This window comes from Falco punctatus (assembly GCF_963210335.1).
Source record: "Falco punctatus genome assembly, chromosome: Z".
Classification (NCBI taxonomy): domain Eukaryota; kingdom Metazoa; phylum Chordata; class Aves; order Falconiformes; family Falconidae; genus Falco; species Falco punctatus.
This window is the reverse complement of record NC_137586.1, coordinates 52,822,735-52,835,366: the sequence shown is the minus strand read 5'-3', so window position 1 is coordinate 52,835,366 and position 12,632 is coordinate 52,822,735. Positions and strand designations below refer to the sequence as shown.

The window sequence follows — 12,632 nt, the reverse complement described above, 5'->3', positions numbered from 1 at the left end:
CTGGGTACCCCAACAACAACTGGTCTTACTATTAAAAACTGAGACAAAGGTGGCATTAAGAACTGAAGTATTATACTTCCATGTATAATAAATCTCTTCTCTTTTTGCTAAGAAAAATGAGAAAAAAACTCACTAGAGAAGAATGGTAACAACACATTTGAGTACAAAGAGCCAAGAGAAGCAGGAAAAAATTATAAAATTACTTGAATCACCACAGCAGACCAATTTCCTTCAGAACCTTCAATACTCCTAGCCAGGGGGAATACAGCTGATGAAGGTTAAGAGCATTGAATTGTGCATGAAGAATAATCCTCAGTGGGCTCAAGGCAGAGTTGGAATCAGGTTTCAAGTCTGAAGACACTGAGATCTGGGAATATGGTTCAGAAGATTATGAAGCCTGTGAAATGCAAAACAAGAGCTAGTAATATCACAACTTTTTATTGCAGTTGAATTCCCCTCAAGGTCCAAAGATCTTGGTTCAAAATCTTGAAATCTCACTCAACCTCTGTAAACACTTGAAAGGAATTCTCCTACTAGCAAGCTGTTCTCAAATGCTGCTAATAGTTTGATGGCTAATTATTTGGAATGAAATTCAAGGGGAGACAGACATTCCTTCATCAATCCGTATACCGAAATATTATGCTTTCTCATGGACAGCCAGAAACTTAACTGAATGGGCAAGATGTAGTCCTTCCTCCTCCATTCTGTTGGGAGAATTATGGAAGACTCTCTCCAAAGTGTACGGGCCAGCAAAATATGCCAATTACAGAATTAAGGAAGGTGGTGAGCTTTTTTCTATATGCTGCATGATAGCCCTAGTGCAGAATAGTTTTTTAACCTGTCCTTAAACTATATGGAATTTTAATTTGTTTTATTCCCCCTGCCCCCCCTTTTTTTTTCTTTTAATTTTTGTCTGTTGGCTTATACTAATTTTCCTGGTCTGCTCTTCAGTCCTTTGGATTAAAGACACTTAACACATCAAAAGTTGAAATAAATAGATAGATAGATAGATAGATAGATAAATAAATAAATAAATAAGGTGGAGCAGCCCAAAGAAGGGCAACAAAGCTGGTGAAGGGTCTGGAGCACAAGCCTTATGAGGAGCAGCTGAGGGAACTGGGGTTGTTTAACCTGGAGAGGAGGAGACTCAGGGGGGACCTTATTGCTCTCTGCAGCTGCCTGAGAGGAGGCTGTAGGTAGGTGGGTCGTTGGTCTCTTCTCCCAGGTAACTAGCAATAGGACAAGAGGAAATGACCTCAAGTTGTGCCAGGGGAGGTTTAGATTGAACATCAGGAAAAATTTCTTCACTGAAGAGGTTATCAAGCACTGGGAGAGGCTGCCCAGGGAAGTGGTGGAATCCCCATCCTTGGAGGTATTCAAAAGATGTAGGAGTGGTGCTTAGGGACATGGTTTATTAGTGGACTTAGCAGTCCTGGATTAATGGTTGGAGTTGATGATCTTAAAGGTCCTTTCCAACTTAAATGATTCTATGATTCAGCCATCTCAGTATTTCCAGATCTACCAGGACAGGAAACAGCAGTCTTATTCCAGACTGGGAGATCTTGTTCTCCCCATTTGCTGCTCCTTTTGATCATTGTTTACCATGGCAAAACACAAGATAGAGTAACTGCAAGACTCATTTATTAAACTAGAAGTTGATTTGATCTGGAGCTGCTTCATATATCATTATGTTTACCTTTCCTTCAATGTATTGAAATTTTCTAAGTTTACAATCTCTCTGTAAAATCACATTCCTGTTATACACGTTTTCTGGACATTCTCTTTATCAGAAAGGTGCTTGGAATTAAAAACATTATTTAAATGTTCTCTCTATATTGTGTGGCTTAAAGATTCAAACCAACCTAAAACACTTTGGCAGAAAGATGTTAAAATACAAAAGCTCTCCAAATCTGAATTTTCCAAGTGCTTCAGTTTAGCTCAAAAATAGTCCCCCATGATCCCTGATGATGTAGTGTGAGCTTAGATTTCCACTAGTGTTAGCCAAAAGCATTACAGGACGTGTCTCAGAGGCAGATTCCTCTTGATGAAAAGTGCAAATATTGTTCAGCAAATAGAAAAGTCCCCTGGATCAGGGCTGAACTTCTGCTGAGACCAGGCCTGCAAATCAAAGCCTGAAAGGCTGCATAAACAGGAGAACCTGTCAAATTTGCCTGGGTCTTGAATCCAGCATAATGGCAGTGACCCATCAGCTGCAATACCACAGCCTTGAGAGGGAGTCCTGCTTGTTCCTTTCACACAGCTCCCTCTATCAGGACTCAGTAATTCATTTACAGGTTCAGAGCTGAAGTAAGTTTGTAAGCACTGGGAAAAAAAAAAAATCTTGCATGGTTTAATAACGCCAATTCTGCCACCTAGTGACCAAGGAAAATTGACCTACACTTTATGAAGGGGCTAAAGCAGGATTGGCTCCAACCAGCTACAACCGTGCCATAGCTGGCGGACGGGCACTGACTGCCATAATGCCATTAGTGCCCACGGTTACCCAGGCGGAGTGCCTGGGTGCTCAGAGCTTAAACATACTGCTCAGCACTGCATGAGAAGGATGACCAAGCCAGCATGTAGAAGTCCAGTCTCAAGGCTCAGTCATCAGCACCCTGGAAGTGCTGACGATCCCAGACCTCTTCAGGGAGCTCAGTCAGCAGGTTCATCTGCACAGGAGCACAACACCGGCAGACAGGATGGGAGCCGATACTGATGTCCTTTGGCTTACTGGACAGTGAGTCTGATTTGGACCCCAAAAGTCCAGCGTATGGGTTGTGGTTCAGCCGGACCTTCCTGCGTTCGGAATTCACACAGGGAACTCATGAAGTACTCACTCATAGCAAAGTCTCACAGCCCTGTTCTCCAGATGAACTGCCAGCAATCAGCAGTCTCCAGACCTGAAGCCACAGAGTGACTTGGTGCAATTTCCTACATTTCAGATGGATTCCTCTGAGCTGAGCCATACATGAAAAGGACATAATCTACATCCATTGGAAATGTATATGCTCTTCTTTGCCCAGGATCTTGTGACTTTATTTTCATTGTCCTGTATCATGGATCTACGAAGAGATAAAGCATTTAGGGTGGAAAGGTGGCTGTACCTGCTGTTACAAAGGGAAACAGCAAATAGCATGGTGTTTAGAAATGTGTTTTCACAGCAAAATCACATGGGTTAAAACAAATTGCTTCTACACATCTGCCTTGGAAGCATTCCTACACTACATAGGTGTAAACCCATTCCTACCTGCTGCATTCCTCAGTGGTTACCCATAGCAAAACAATATTCAAGCTTTTGTAAAGTGGATGGCAAGTGGATAGAAAACTACAGTTGGAAGACTAAAGATGCAAAAAGCGGAGCTGCTTACAGGCCTGTATTACTAATTAATAAAGTCTGCAATCAATCATTAAAAACTTGGCAGGGCCAGAGCTGCAAATAGCATCCAGGCTTGCCATCTCCATCTTCCTTGTTCTAATGACTTGAAAATCCTTCATCCCTAGGTAGCTGTGCATCTGTTTTACAGCCTTAGTAACACTGCTATAAAAAAGCTACTGGAAGTAAAGCTAGCTACAGGGCTTTGGTTTCAGGCAGCTGGTTTGTTCTTTCTTGCACATCTGTAACTCAGAAAATGTCATCAGAATGCATGGAACTAAAAAGGTGAAAGGAGAGACCAGTTTCAGACCGGAGTGTCTTCACAACCCCGTTATCTCATATTCAGTCTTGTCCCAGGAAAATAAAGGTGGCAATTCAGGAATGCATTTCTATTGCACCCCAATATACATGTAGCTTTAGCTACTTTCCTAGTTGAAGCTATAGCATTTAAGCAGAGCTTTTGCAACTGTGAGCTAGAAAAAAAGGGCAGTAAACCAAAAAGTATTTAGTCTTTCTGATGAGTGACAGACTTTGTGTCATGCAGCTATTTCTAAAATCTTTGGAAGGCATTCCCTCCTTTTGTACAACATACATTTACCACATGGAATCAAAGGCACCTGGGATTATCACAGAGATACTGTAAAGTAAATCAATGGCCACTTTGGGTTTTTTCTCCTCCACACTGTCATGCAAGATAGAAAAGCTACTTTCTTGGTGATTAAACCATGTATTAGAACAACTAAACACAGCAAGATTCTGGTAGGAGAGAGAAGGATGCCAGACTGTTGTTCCACAGTATACATATTTTATCCTCCAGCTCCATCTGGTTTCTCAGCCTGTCCTGTTTTGTTCATAGAATAGGAAATTCCAGCTACTATTTGAAAGCAGAATCACTAAGGCAGTGTTTGTTTCAATAACGAATTGGATTCAGAAAATAATGGGGGGGGGAAAGAGGAGAGTTACAACAGAGGAGATCCAAAAAATGTTTTGATTTTTATCTTCTTCCAAGGAACTGGATGGTGAACACACTACTGAAGACAGCAGCTGTTTCTTAGGGTCACAGTGGAGGAGGGTGTAGAGATCTCTCAAGTGGTTGATCTAAAAGGTTCAGCTCAGGTAAGGTGTACTACTATATGTCTCTACCATTTCCTGAAACAAGTGTGTATGTAGCTTTGCATTTTTGAACCATACTGTCCTACATATCAAACTGAAAGATCAAAAATTCCACAGATATCCTGGATGAATATTCCTGGATCCGTACTGCAGATGATCCCTAAATGACTCACAATTTTAATTCTCCATCCTGAGGTGCCATTAAGAGACATGATTTTCAGAGCTAATACTAGGTCATGCATGTGTGTGCATGGTGGTGGTGGTGATCGTTGTTCATTTTATATAGAAATGAACCAAAGCATAGATGCCTCTAGAAAGCACGCAGCGAAAAGTCTTGTGCACAGGCAATCAGCTTGACAGTCACTGTGCATCAGTACCACAGCTCAAGCATTTGTAGTTCTTCACATGCCAGAAGAGTCACTAACTAGGCCACAACTCAGGACTGGGTACAACTTTCCTACTCCAGAGCCGTGAGGCACAGACAGACACAGACATGAGGTAAAAACGTCTTTCCTCCCAGAATTCCTTTTGTTTTCCTCATAGAAAGGGGACATAACACTCCTTTTCAGGTGTCACAGTCAGCTCTGCATAATGTATCAATGAAATGGTGACAATACAAAACAACCCTAGCAAACAAGTGCTAATGATTGATACTTCATGCCCACCCAGAAACTCACAGGGAGGAACAAGTGCTGCATCAGGTATTCAGTCAGACCCAGGTAAAAGAAACCACAACAGCAGAGGCCAATATCCTCTCTACTTGGAGTGAGGGTAGCTCCCCCACCTCTCCTTTACCTAGGTATCACACACAGTTTGACACCTGCTTAACGACTTCCATGATGACTCACGAAGAAACCCTCCTCACAACAGAATGAATCTGCACTATAAACCAAATGTGATCCCTCCTGCAAGCTCAGTGGTTGAGGTGGAGGTTATTTATTCCTCCAAGTCTGAGAAGATGTAGAAATGTCACAGGAAAATACACCATGGGCAATCCACTGCCACAGAAGAGTTGTTCTAAAGAAGGATCAAATGCAAATGCAGCCAGCTCTCCTAATTCTTTCATACATTAGCCTCCCCCACTGAAAAAGGTAGATCCACTTATCAGAAGGGTGGAAGAAGTCCCCTCTTCTTTACCCAGCTACCAGCACTCAGCAGCAGAGTGCATCCTGTGGAGACATTGTGGAACTGGTGGCTCTAATCAGAGAAAAGCTTCACAGTAGGATGAAATTTATCTAGGAAAGCCTCTGGTTGAGCTGTTTGGCAAACATGATGGAGTAAAACCTGAAAAGGAGGGCATGTCTCTCAACCATAACTGAAGCTCTCTGAGACTTCGACCTTACCATCACTCTTATTGCAATTGAGTTATTGTTTTAAGCTTTTTGCTAAGCAGTTCCTCATTGAAAACTACAAGTTCTTTGAAACAGAAACTCCCTGTGGCAGTGCATAAACCTTGACCTAAACCTTTCAGAAATTAATTTTGATACCTGAAGTGCAATGTCTGATCTATACTAGAGTCTGCCTTTGGCCATTAACCCAAACAAAACCAACTGTTCAAGGAGTGAGCCATTCATTTGAAAAATGAATGAACAGCAGTGTGATACTTCTAAGAGCATCTACAATATCTTAGTGATTAGCTAATCAACTAAAAACCAGCTTTTTTATTTTTTAAGAAGAAAAAATGTGGAGTGGATTCCTTTTTTTCATATTACAGAACAGCTACAGAAATCAGTTTCTGTGGGATGGTCACCAGTTACTACCAATAAGGAGGTTTTATCGTGTAAAGTCCAACTTCTCATGTAAGTCATCTGTGAGCCAGAGAACCTTTCTTTTCTCTATCTACTCACAAACCTCCCTGCCTTTCACTGTTTCCATTCATTCATTGGTCCTGTTTTGCAACACAGACTTGCCATTCCCCTAGCTTGTCTCAAATGCACGGTGCATCAAGAAGCAGTGAGGGGGGCAGCTGCTCCACAAGGAAGGTGAGCTTGTAGCCAGGAGCCTTATTATGGCTCCTGTGAGCAGGGATCTCACCGAGGAGTTGAGATGTGGAGTGGCAAGCCTGTGTCAGGATCAGGGCCAGAGACAGTGATCAGGGTCAGGCAGACTAGAGATGAAGCAGTCTGATGTCAAGCCAGACAGCCCAGCCAGTGGGGTCTTAGTCAAGGTGAAGACCAATGCCGACACATCTGCTTACGCAGCTGTATGTGGCATAGCAGCAGCACCCCAGCATAAGGGCAGCTCCCAAGGGAAAGGAGGGCCAGGCCCTTGCCTCTGGCCTTCTCTACAACAGTTCTTACTAGTGAAAGAGCTGACCTTGGGCTCAGACAGCTAAACTGAACTCAGCCAACTAAACTCCTGGAAGGTGGATGTGCTTCTGGACCCTGCATAATAAAGATCTGAAGCAAAGAGGGAGAGGTTTCCTCATCTACTTCTAAAACTTGCAAGGGGCTTTCTGGTAATGAGCTATCATAAGCATCCACCTTGGATAGACTTGGTGGATAGACTCCACCTCTCCGAAGTATACAACATTCCCACAGCATTGTTAGAAAACCACTTCTTCAATATGTAAATGTTTTCCATCTTTCAGCTTGAAAACTGTTTCACCAGATCTTCTGGATGTCACAGTGACACACTTTTCACTCTTCCATAATCCCTCCTACCAGAAACAGCTATAAGAGCATCCCTGCCAGACACTGCATCCTGCCCTGGGGTTTTTCCAATGTGCCACGGAAACCAGTAAAGCTGTAACATTTGTGCCCAGGGTCTGTCAGTGGCTCTGTGGTCCACACCTAGCTAGCTGCCTTGGTCAGGTGTCAGGTTTTGGGAACACTAATCATCGAGGCAACAGGGACAGCGACAGGAAAGAAAACCTCTTCAGTCAGTTATTAGCACTCATCCCAGCTCTCCCCATACTCTTAGCCTCCTGCCCCAGTCCCTTCACCCCAGTATCTCAGTTCTGTGTCAATAATCACATGCTCATTAGTCCTGCAACAGAAGTTAAATACTTCTGCTTGTCTGCCACAACTGTGATGATGTTACAGCAAAAGTGCTATTTGTCAGTGTCACCTGTTCAACAGTGATGTACCTTTCAGTGAAGCAACAGCATGTTTGGCATGTCAGCTTATTTTCTACAGGCAAACAGCTTCTGCTTTTATTTTTGAAATATCCTCCCACCTGTGAACTTAAAACAACTGTCAATGGAAGAATTAATAGCAGGAAAACTGGTACAAGTGACTAGAGGCTGGAGTTTGAATGGTGTCAGGAAGAAGTAGAGAGCAACCAGAACATTCGAGTACTGTTAAATTAATGGTTATGGGAAAGGCAGAGAAAGAAAATTCCCACAGACAAGTCCTGGCTTTCTACACACTATAAAACAATGTACTTGGTGGATATTATTCCAGTATTTAGGGGAATACTTTGCCAGATGAAACAGATGTAGCCACAGCAAACCAAACCAAACCACACCACACCACACCAAACCAAACCAAACCAAACCTAAAAACCATTGACTAATTGTGTTCCTGTAAAATACTTCTGAGTTTGAATGAACAATCAGAAGCAAATTCTGTAACTGAGCTATAGCCTGCAGGTAATTAAAGATAAAGTACTGACAAGAAAAAATGCTTGAAGAAGTTAATAGAACCTGCTCTTCCCAAGAATACTGTCAGCCAATGTTTTCCCTTTGGTGTTTATACCACAGTGAGTATTGCAGATGTGCAAGGACTTTTTTTCCCCCATCTGAGCTTTTTGTGGCCTCAGACACCACAGCTGTTGGTATGAGGCTGTGTCAGCCAGCACAAGACTGGTTCAAGGCACATGGGCAGCCTGATACCCGATATGGCTGAGCAGATGCAACCTATATCTACTGGAGTGCATACGTTTTTCACAGTACCATCCAGCTGTCCAGGACCAGCAAGGATGGAAACCCTCCAACTAGACCAGTTAGGTCACACAAGCTCTACCACTTACAAAGTTTAAATTATTTTTTTAAATAAGCAATGTGCTTTTTTCAAAAAGAAAGTCAGGATTAACAGGAGCTGATGGAAGCACGGAACTTCTGAAAGTCTCCATCTTTTCTGGAAGCCAGAAAAATTAACATAACACCAGACTTTCATTCTTATGATCACTTATAGGCTTTCACTAAGCAAAGTTGAAAGTTAAGCATTTCTACATGTATAGGGGACGTGCAAATTGAAATTCTCAGTTTCAAATAAATCTTGATGCCTGTTTATATTTATATGTACTCATTTTTGTAATTGGGATTGGTTGGCATTGTATAAAACAAAATTGCTTTTCAGATTTTTGAAACCCGAATTTTAAAGTTGAACTACAGTGACTCAAAGAACAACTAAGCAGTGAGCCTGGGACCTTTAAAACTCATTCCAGAGAGAAAAGTGAAATTCAGTGTGAAGACCCTCAGCAATTTTCCTGTTAGCTGTCACTGGCAGCTGCATTGACTGTATGTATACTGCCAAGTGCAGTATGGAGCTGAGTTATGCTGAGTCCTGTGACAGTCCCATCTCTCTATCTACCCTTCTGGTTTAATTCAGCCTCAAGGTTTCAAAAAAGTACTTTCAAGGACTCATGCACAGGATACCCATGAATATTTTGAGCACCATCAGTGTCTATTCACTTACACTGAGTATATGAATGAGGGTTTGTGTTCATGACAAAGCATTCTTTGGTCTCAAGGCTATTTGGTCTGAAGCCTGCACCTGAGTTGAATGCCAACTCTGAGCCCGCTGTATATGTTCTCCATAACCAGTAGTCCAGATCTGTCCCAATCAAGCAACCTCTAGTTGTCCATTACTATAACTAAGCTATAAAATCCATTACAGCCTAAGTCAGTCTCTGGAGAGTGATGTTTCTAGTCCTCTCTCATACAAAATACTATACAGAAAGCCAGAGCAACACAACACATTGAATATTGCCATGTCTCCTTTCTTGTCTTACTGAGAAAAAGCTGAATCTTCCTTGATGAATGCTTCCTTGCATAACATTAAGAAATGTAGAATGGAACAGTACCTCCCTCCATAGCCCCTCTTCCCATCTTCCCTAAGAAAACAAATGGCAGGTCCCTTTAGCATAGTTTCTTTTAGGCAATGACTTTTCTCTAAAGAGATTTACTGCAGCAGCCTTACAAGAGATTTGTAGCAGGCAGTCCTCCATCTGCAGTCTTACATCCTCAGTGTGAGAGCCATAATTCTCCTGGAGTGAAATGACAGGAGATCATAATGGCTAATCATGTATTATGATGATACTGTCTCTACAGGAAGGATTGCACTTGGCTCTGCGTGTCTCCTTTGGGCAACAAAAAACTTTCTTACAAAGCTGAAACAAATTAAATTTTTTCTGGTTGCTACTGTGACATCAGTTGGACACCCCATCCCCTCACCCGCTCCCCCGCCTTCTCCAGACAATGGCACTGTATCAGCTACTTTAAAGATCATTTTCTGAAGAGTGGGTTTCTCAGAGGTTTGGATATGGGATATGGAACATTTCAGCTGCAAACTGCTAGCATGTTTCTGGCTCAGGCTGACAATGAGGTAAATGTATGACAGGTGTTTTACTTGCATGAAATGATTGCATGAAATGATCTATTCCTACAGTTCTTCATGCACAGGTGTCCAACATCAGAATGAAGTCTGACAGGTATTATATACTACAAAGCAACACGTTTTAATATTGAAAGTATATCTATTTTACTTTCATTGTGGCATTAACAGACTACTGTAGGCATAAACCACATGCTTAGAAAACCATTTTGTGAACACACCAAAATACTATTCTTCTAATGAGTCTTGAACAGTTTTGATAGCCACCGACAGGACTTCCCCTGCATGTCTGTCCTCTCACTGAAAGTTACACTCTAGAGTACGATGGGCCAAAATTTGATTCTGAACTAGGGAGAGAAGATTTCACCTTCCTGATTAAATCAAAAAGCTCTCTGCTGCTTTCTCTGTCCTTGGAATCTTCAGTTCTTAAATTGAAACAGACCTAATGTGAACAATTTATGGGGCTGCACCACAAGGCAGGATCACAGCAAGTCTTCTGACTTTCTCAGAAAGCTCACTGAATTGACCTGTTTTCCTCTATGGTCAGGCAGTCAGCAAGAAAATCTTAGCTTTAACTTGGGAGAGCTCAGACTTACTGAGAAATATGCAACTTTTCTTAGTCAGAGATGAGAAAGTCTGCAACAGTCCTGCCATTCCAACTGCAAAGCAGGATCACTCGAATGCTTTTGCCATGAACTGACTAAAAATCGTAACAGACAGCATCTTTGGTGTACAAGCTGAAGTTTGTAAGACGCAGTTTCAATTCTCTGCTTTGTGACTGGTGTCCTGTGTGACTTGGCACAAGCATCCATGCTGTAGCTCCCCAGTAGTAAAAAAGTGCAATGGCATGGTAAAACTTTCCAGAAAGATGATTGGTTTCAGGTGGGTTCTGAGATATACAAGATAATGGAGCCACAGGACTCTGAGTGTGTCAGTGGACTTTATCCCCACATTCCTCAGAGATGGGCTGACATGTCTTTGCTGGAATGCCTTCTCATGTTGCATTTTTGTTAGTATTCTGCTGAAATCAGCAGAATCACTCCTAATCTGACACTGAGACAAAGGTATGCAAGCTAACTGTTTGTTCACTGGGCACAGTATGGAGGGAATATGTGTGATTCTGTATTTAAACAGATTTAAAAACCAAAACAAAACACAGGAATGTTGAGACTAAGCACTCAGGATAGGATTTTTAAAAGTGCAGAGTGGTTGCCAAGCTTTCATAGGTGCAGATTTATTGGTAGAAGGAAGAAGTCAGCAGAATGGTAATAAGCTAAGTTTGTCTGTGAGAAGAGGGAGGTGAACACAAGGACTGTAACAATGCCTTGCTGGTGCAATACTCAATTTTTAGTCTGCATGATGAACTCTTCCCTTCCATTAACAGCAAGGCCAGGTTTGGACCACTTCTTGATTAAGCAGTTGGCCCATTACTGAGCCTGTTTGAAAACTCCATCCCCAAACCTCATATTTAACATATCTAAATGGTCTGAATTTTACCTGCTACTATTTTAAAGGTATTTCTCTCATTAATATGGAACAAAACCTATAGATTGTTTTGTACCTTCGAAAATCTTTCGGTGTTTAAATATAGATGCCTAAGGTTAGGATCCTACACCTGGTGAGAAAAGATAAATATTTTCACACAATTCATGCTTTCTGGAATGTTTCCTTACAGGTTTGTTTTTGGTGGTTTTGGTTTGTTTTATTTCTTCTCTTCCCCACGCTTCTCAGAATGGAAGCAGTCTGGATACAACCTACAATTTACTGAACTCATTTTTGTCATTTTAGGGCCTTCTTTCTGTTGCTGTCTCCTTTTCCCAGTATCAGATGGTACTTCAAAAACTCTAACCTGTCATTCTGAGTCTAGCAATGAAATGAAAATATAGATAAAGCTCATCCTTCTTAGATGAGGGGAGAAGGGCAACTCAAATCTGTTACAGAAAAAAGCCCTGGATTCTTACTAACACTAAATCTGGGCAGTCAGATTTGCACTTCAGCAACTTGTGATGTAACCATGCCTTAAAGAAGATTACAATCGGCTTCAGAAAGGAATCCATAAAGCACAATTCAAAAAATGCATAGGCATATGCTTAAAGTTCAACTTGTATATTACTGAATTAAGGTTTAGCAATTCCCATTTTAATCCTTTCCAGTTTCTTCAGAAAATACTAGTATGAATCAATACAAAAGCAAGTACAATCATGAATAAGCAAGAACCTCTTAACTTTTCCTCCCTTTTCTGTGACTGGCCAAAGTTAGCATAGTTAAACTAATTAAAGCCAGACATCTACTGCCACTGCTATTACTGCATCTCTGTCAAAAATGCAACTAATTTCCTCCGGTCAGAACCAGAGATAAGGGCAATTACTCTGGTGATTACTTCTAACACTCAGATTTGTCCAAATACATTCTACAGTTGTCACATACTTCCACTAAACCCCAGTTACCTGTGCTTCAGCCTTTACAAGCTTCTCCATAAAGGCTCCCAATGAAGGACTAGTATTTTTTAATCACTATAAAGCCACCTACACAGCTGAACAAAGCTTTTGATTATTGGCTAGAATGCCTTTTGGGTGGGGGTTGTTTTT

General features: G+C 41.6%; 1 long non-coding RNA gene across 1 annotated transcript in view; it reads right to left on the bottom strand.

Moving 5' to 3' along the window:
* The window catches only part of LOC308056665, a 383,794-nt gene that overhangs the window by 47,933 nt on the left and 323,229 nt on the right, over window positions 1–12,632 (bottom strand). The gene's annotated exons all lie outside the window — the stretch shown is intronic.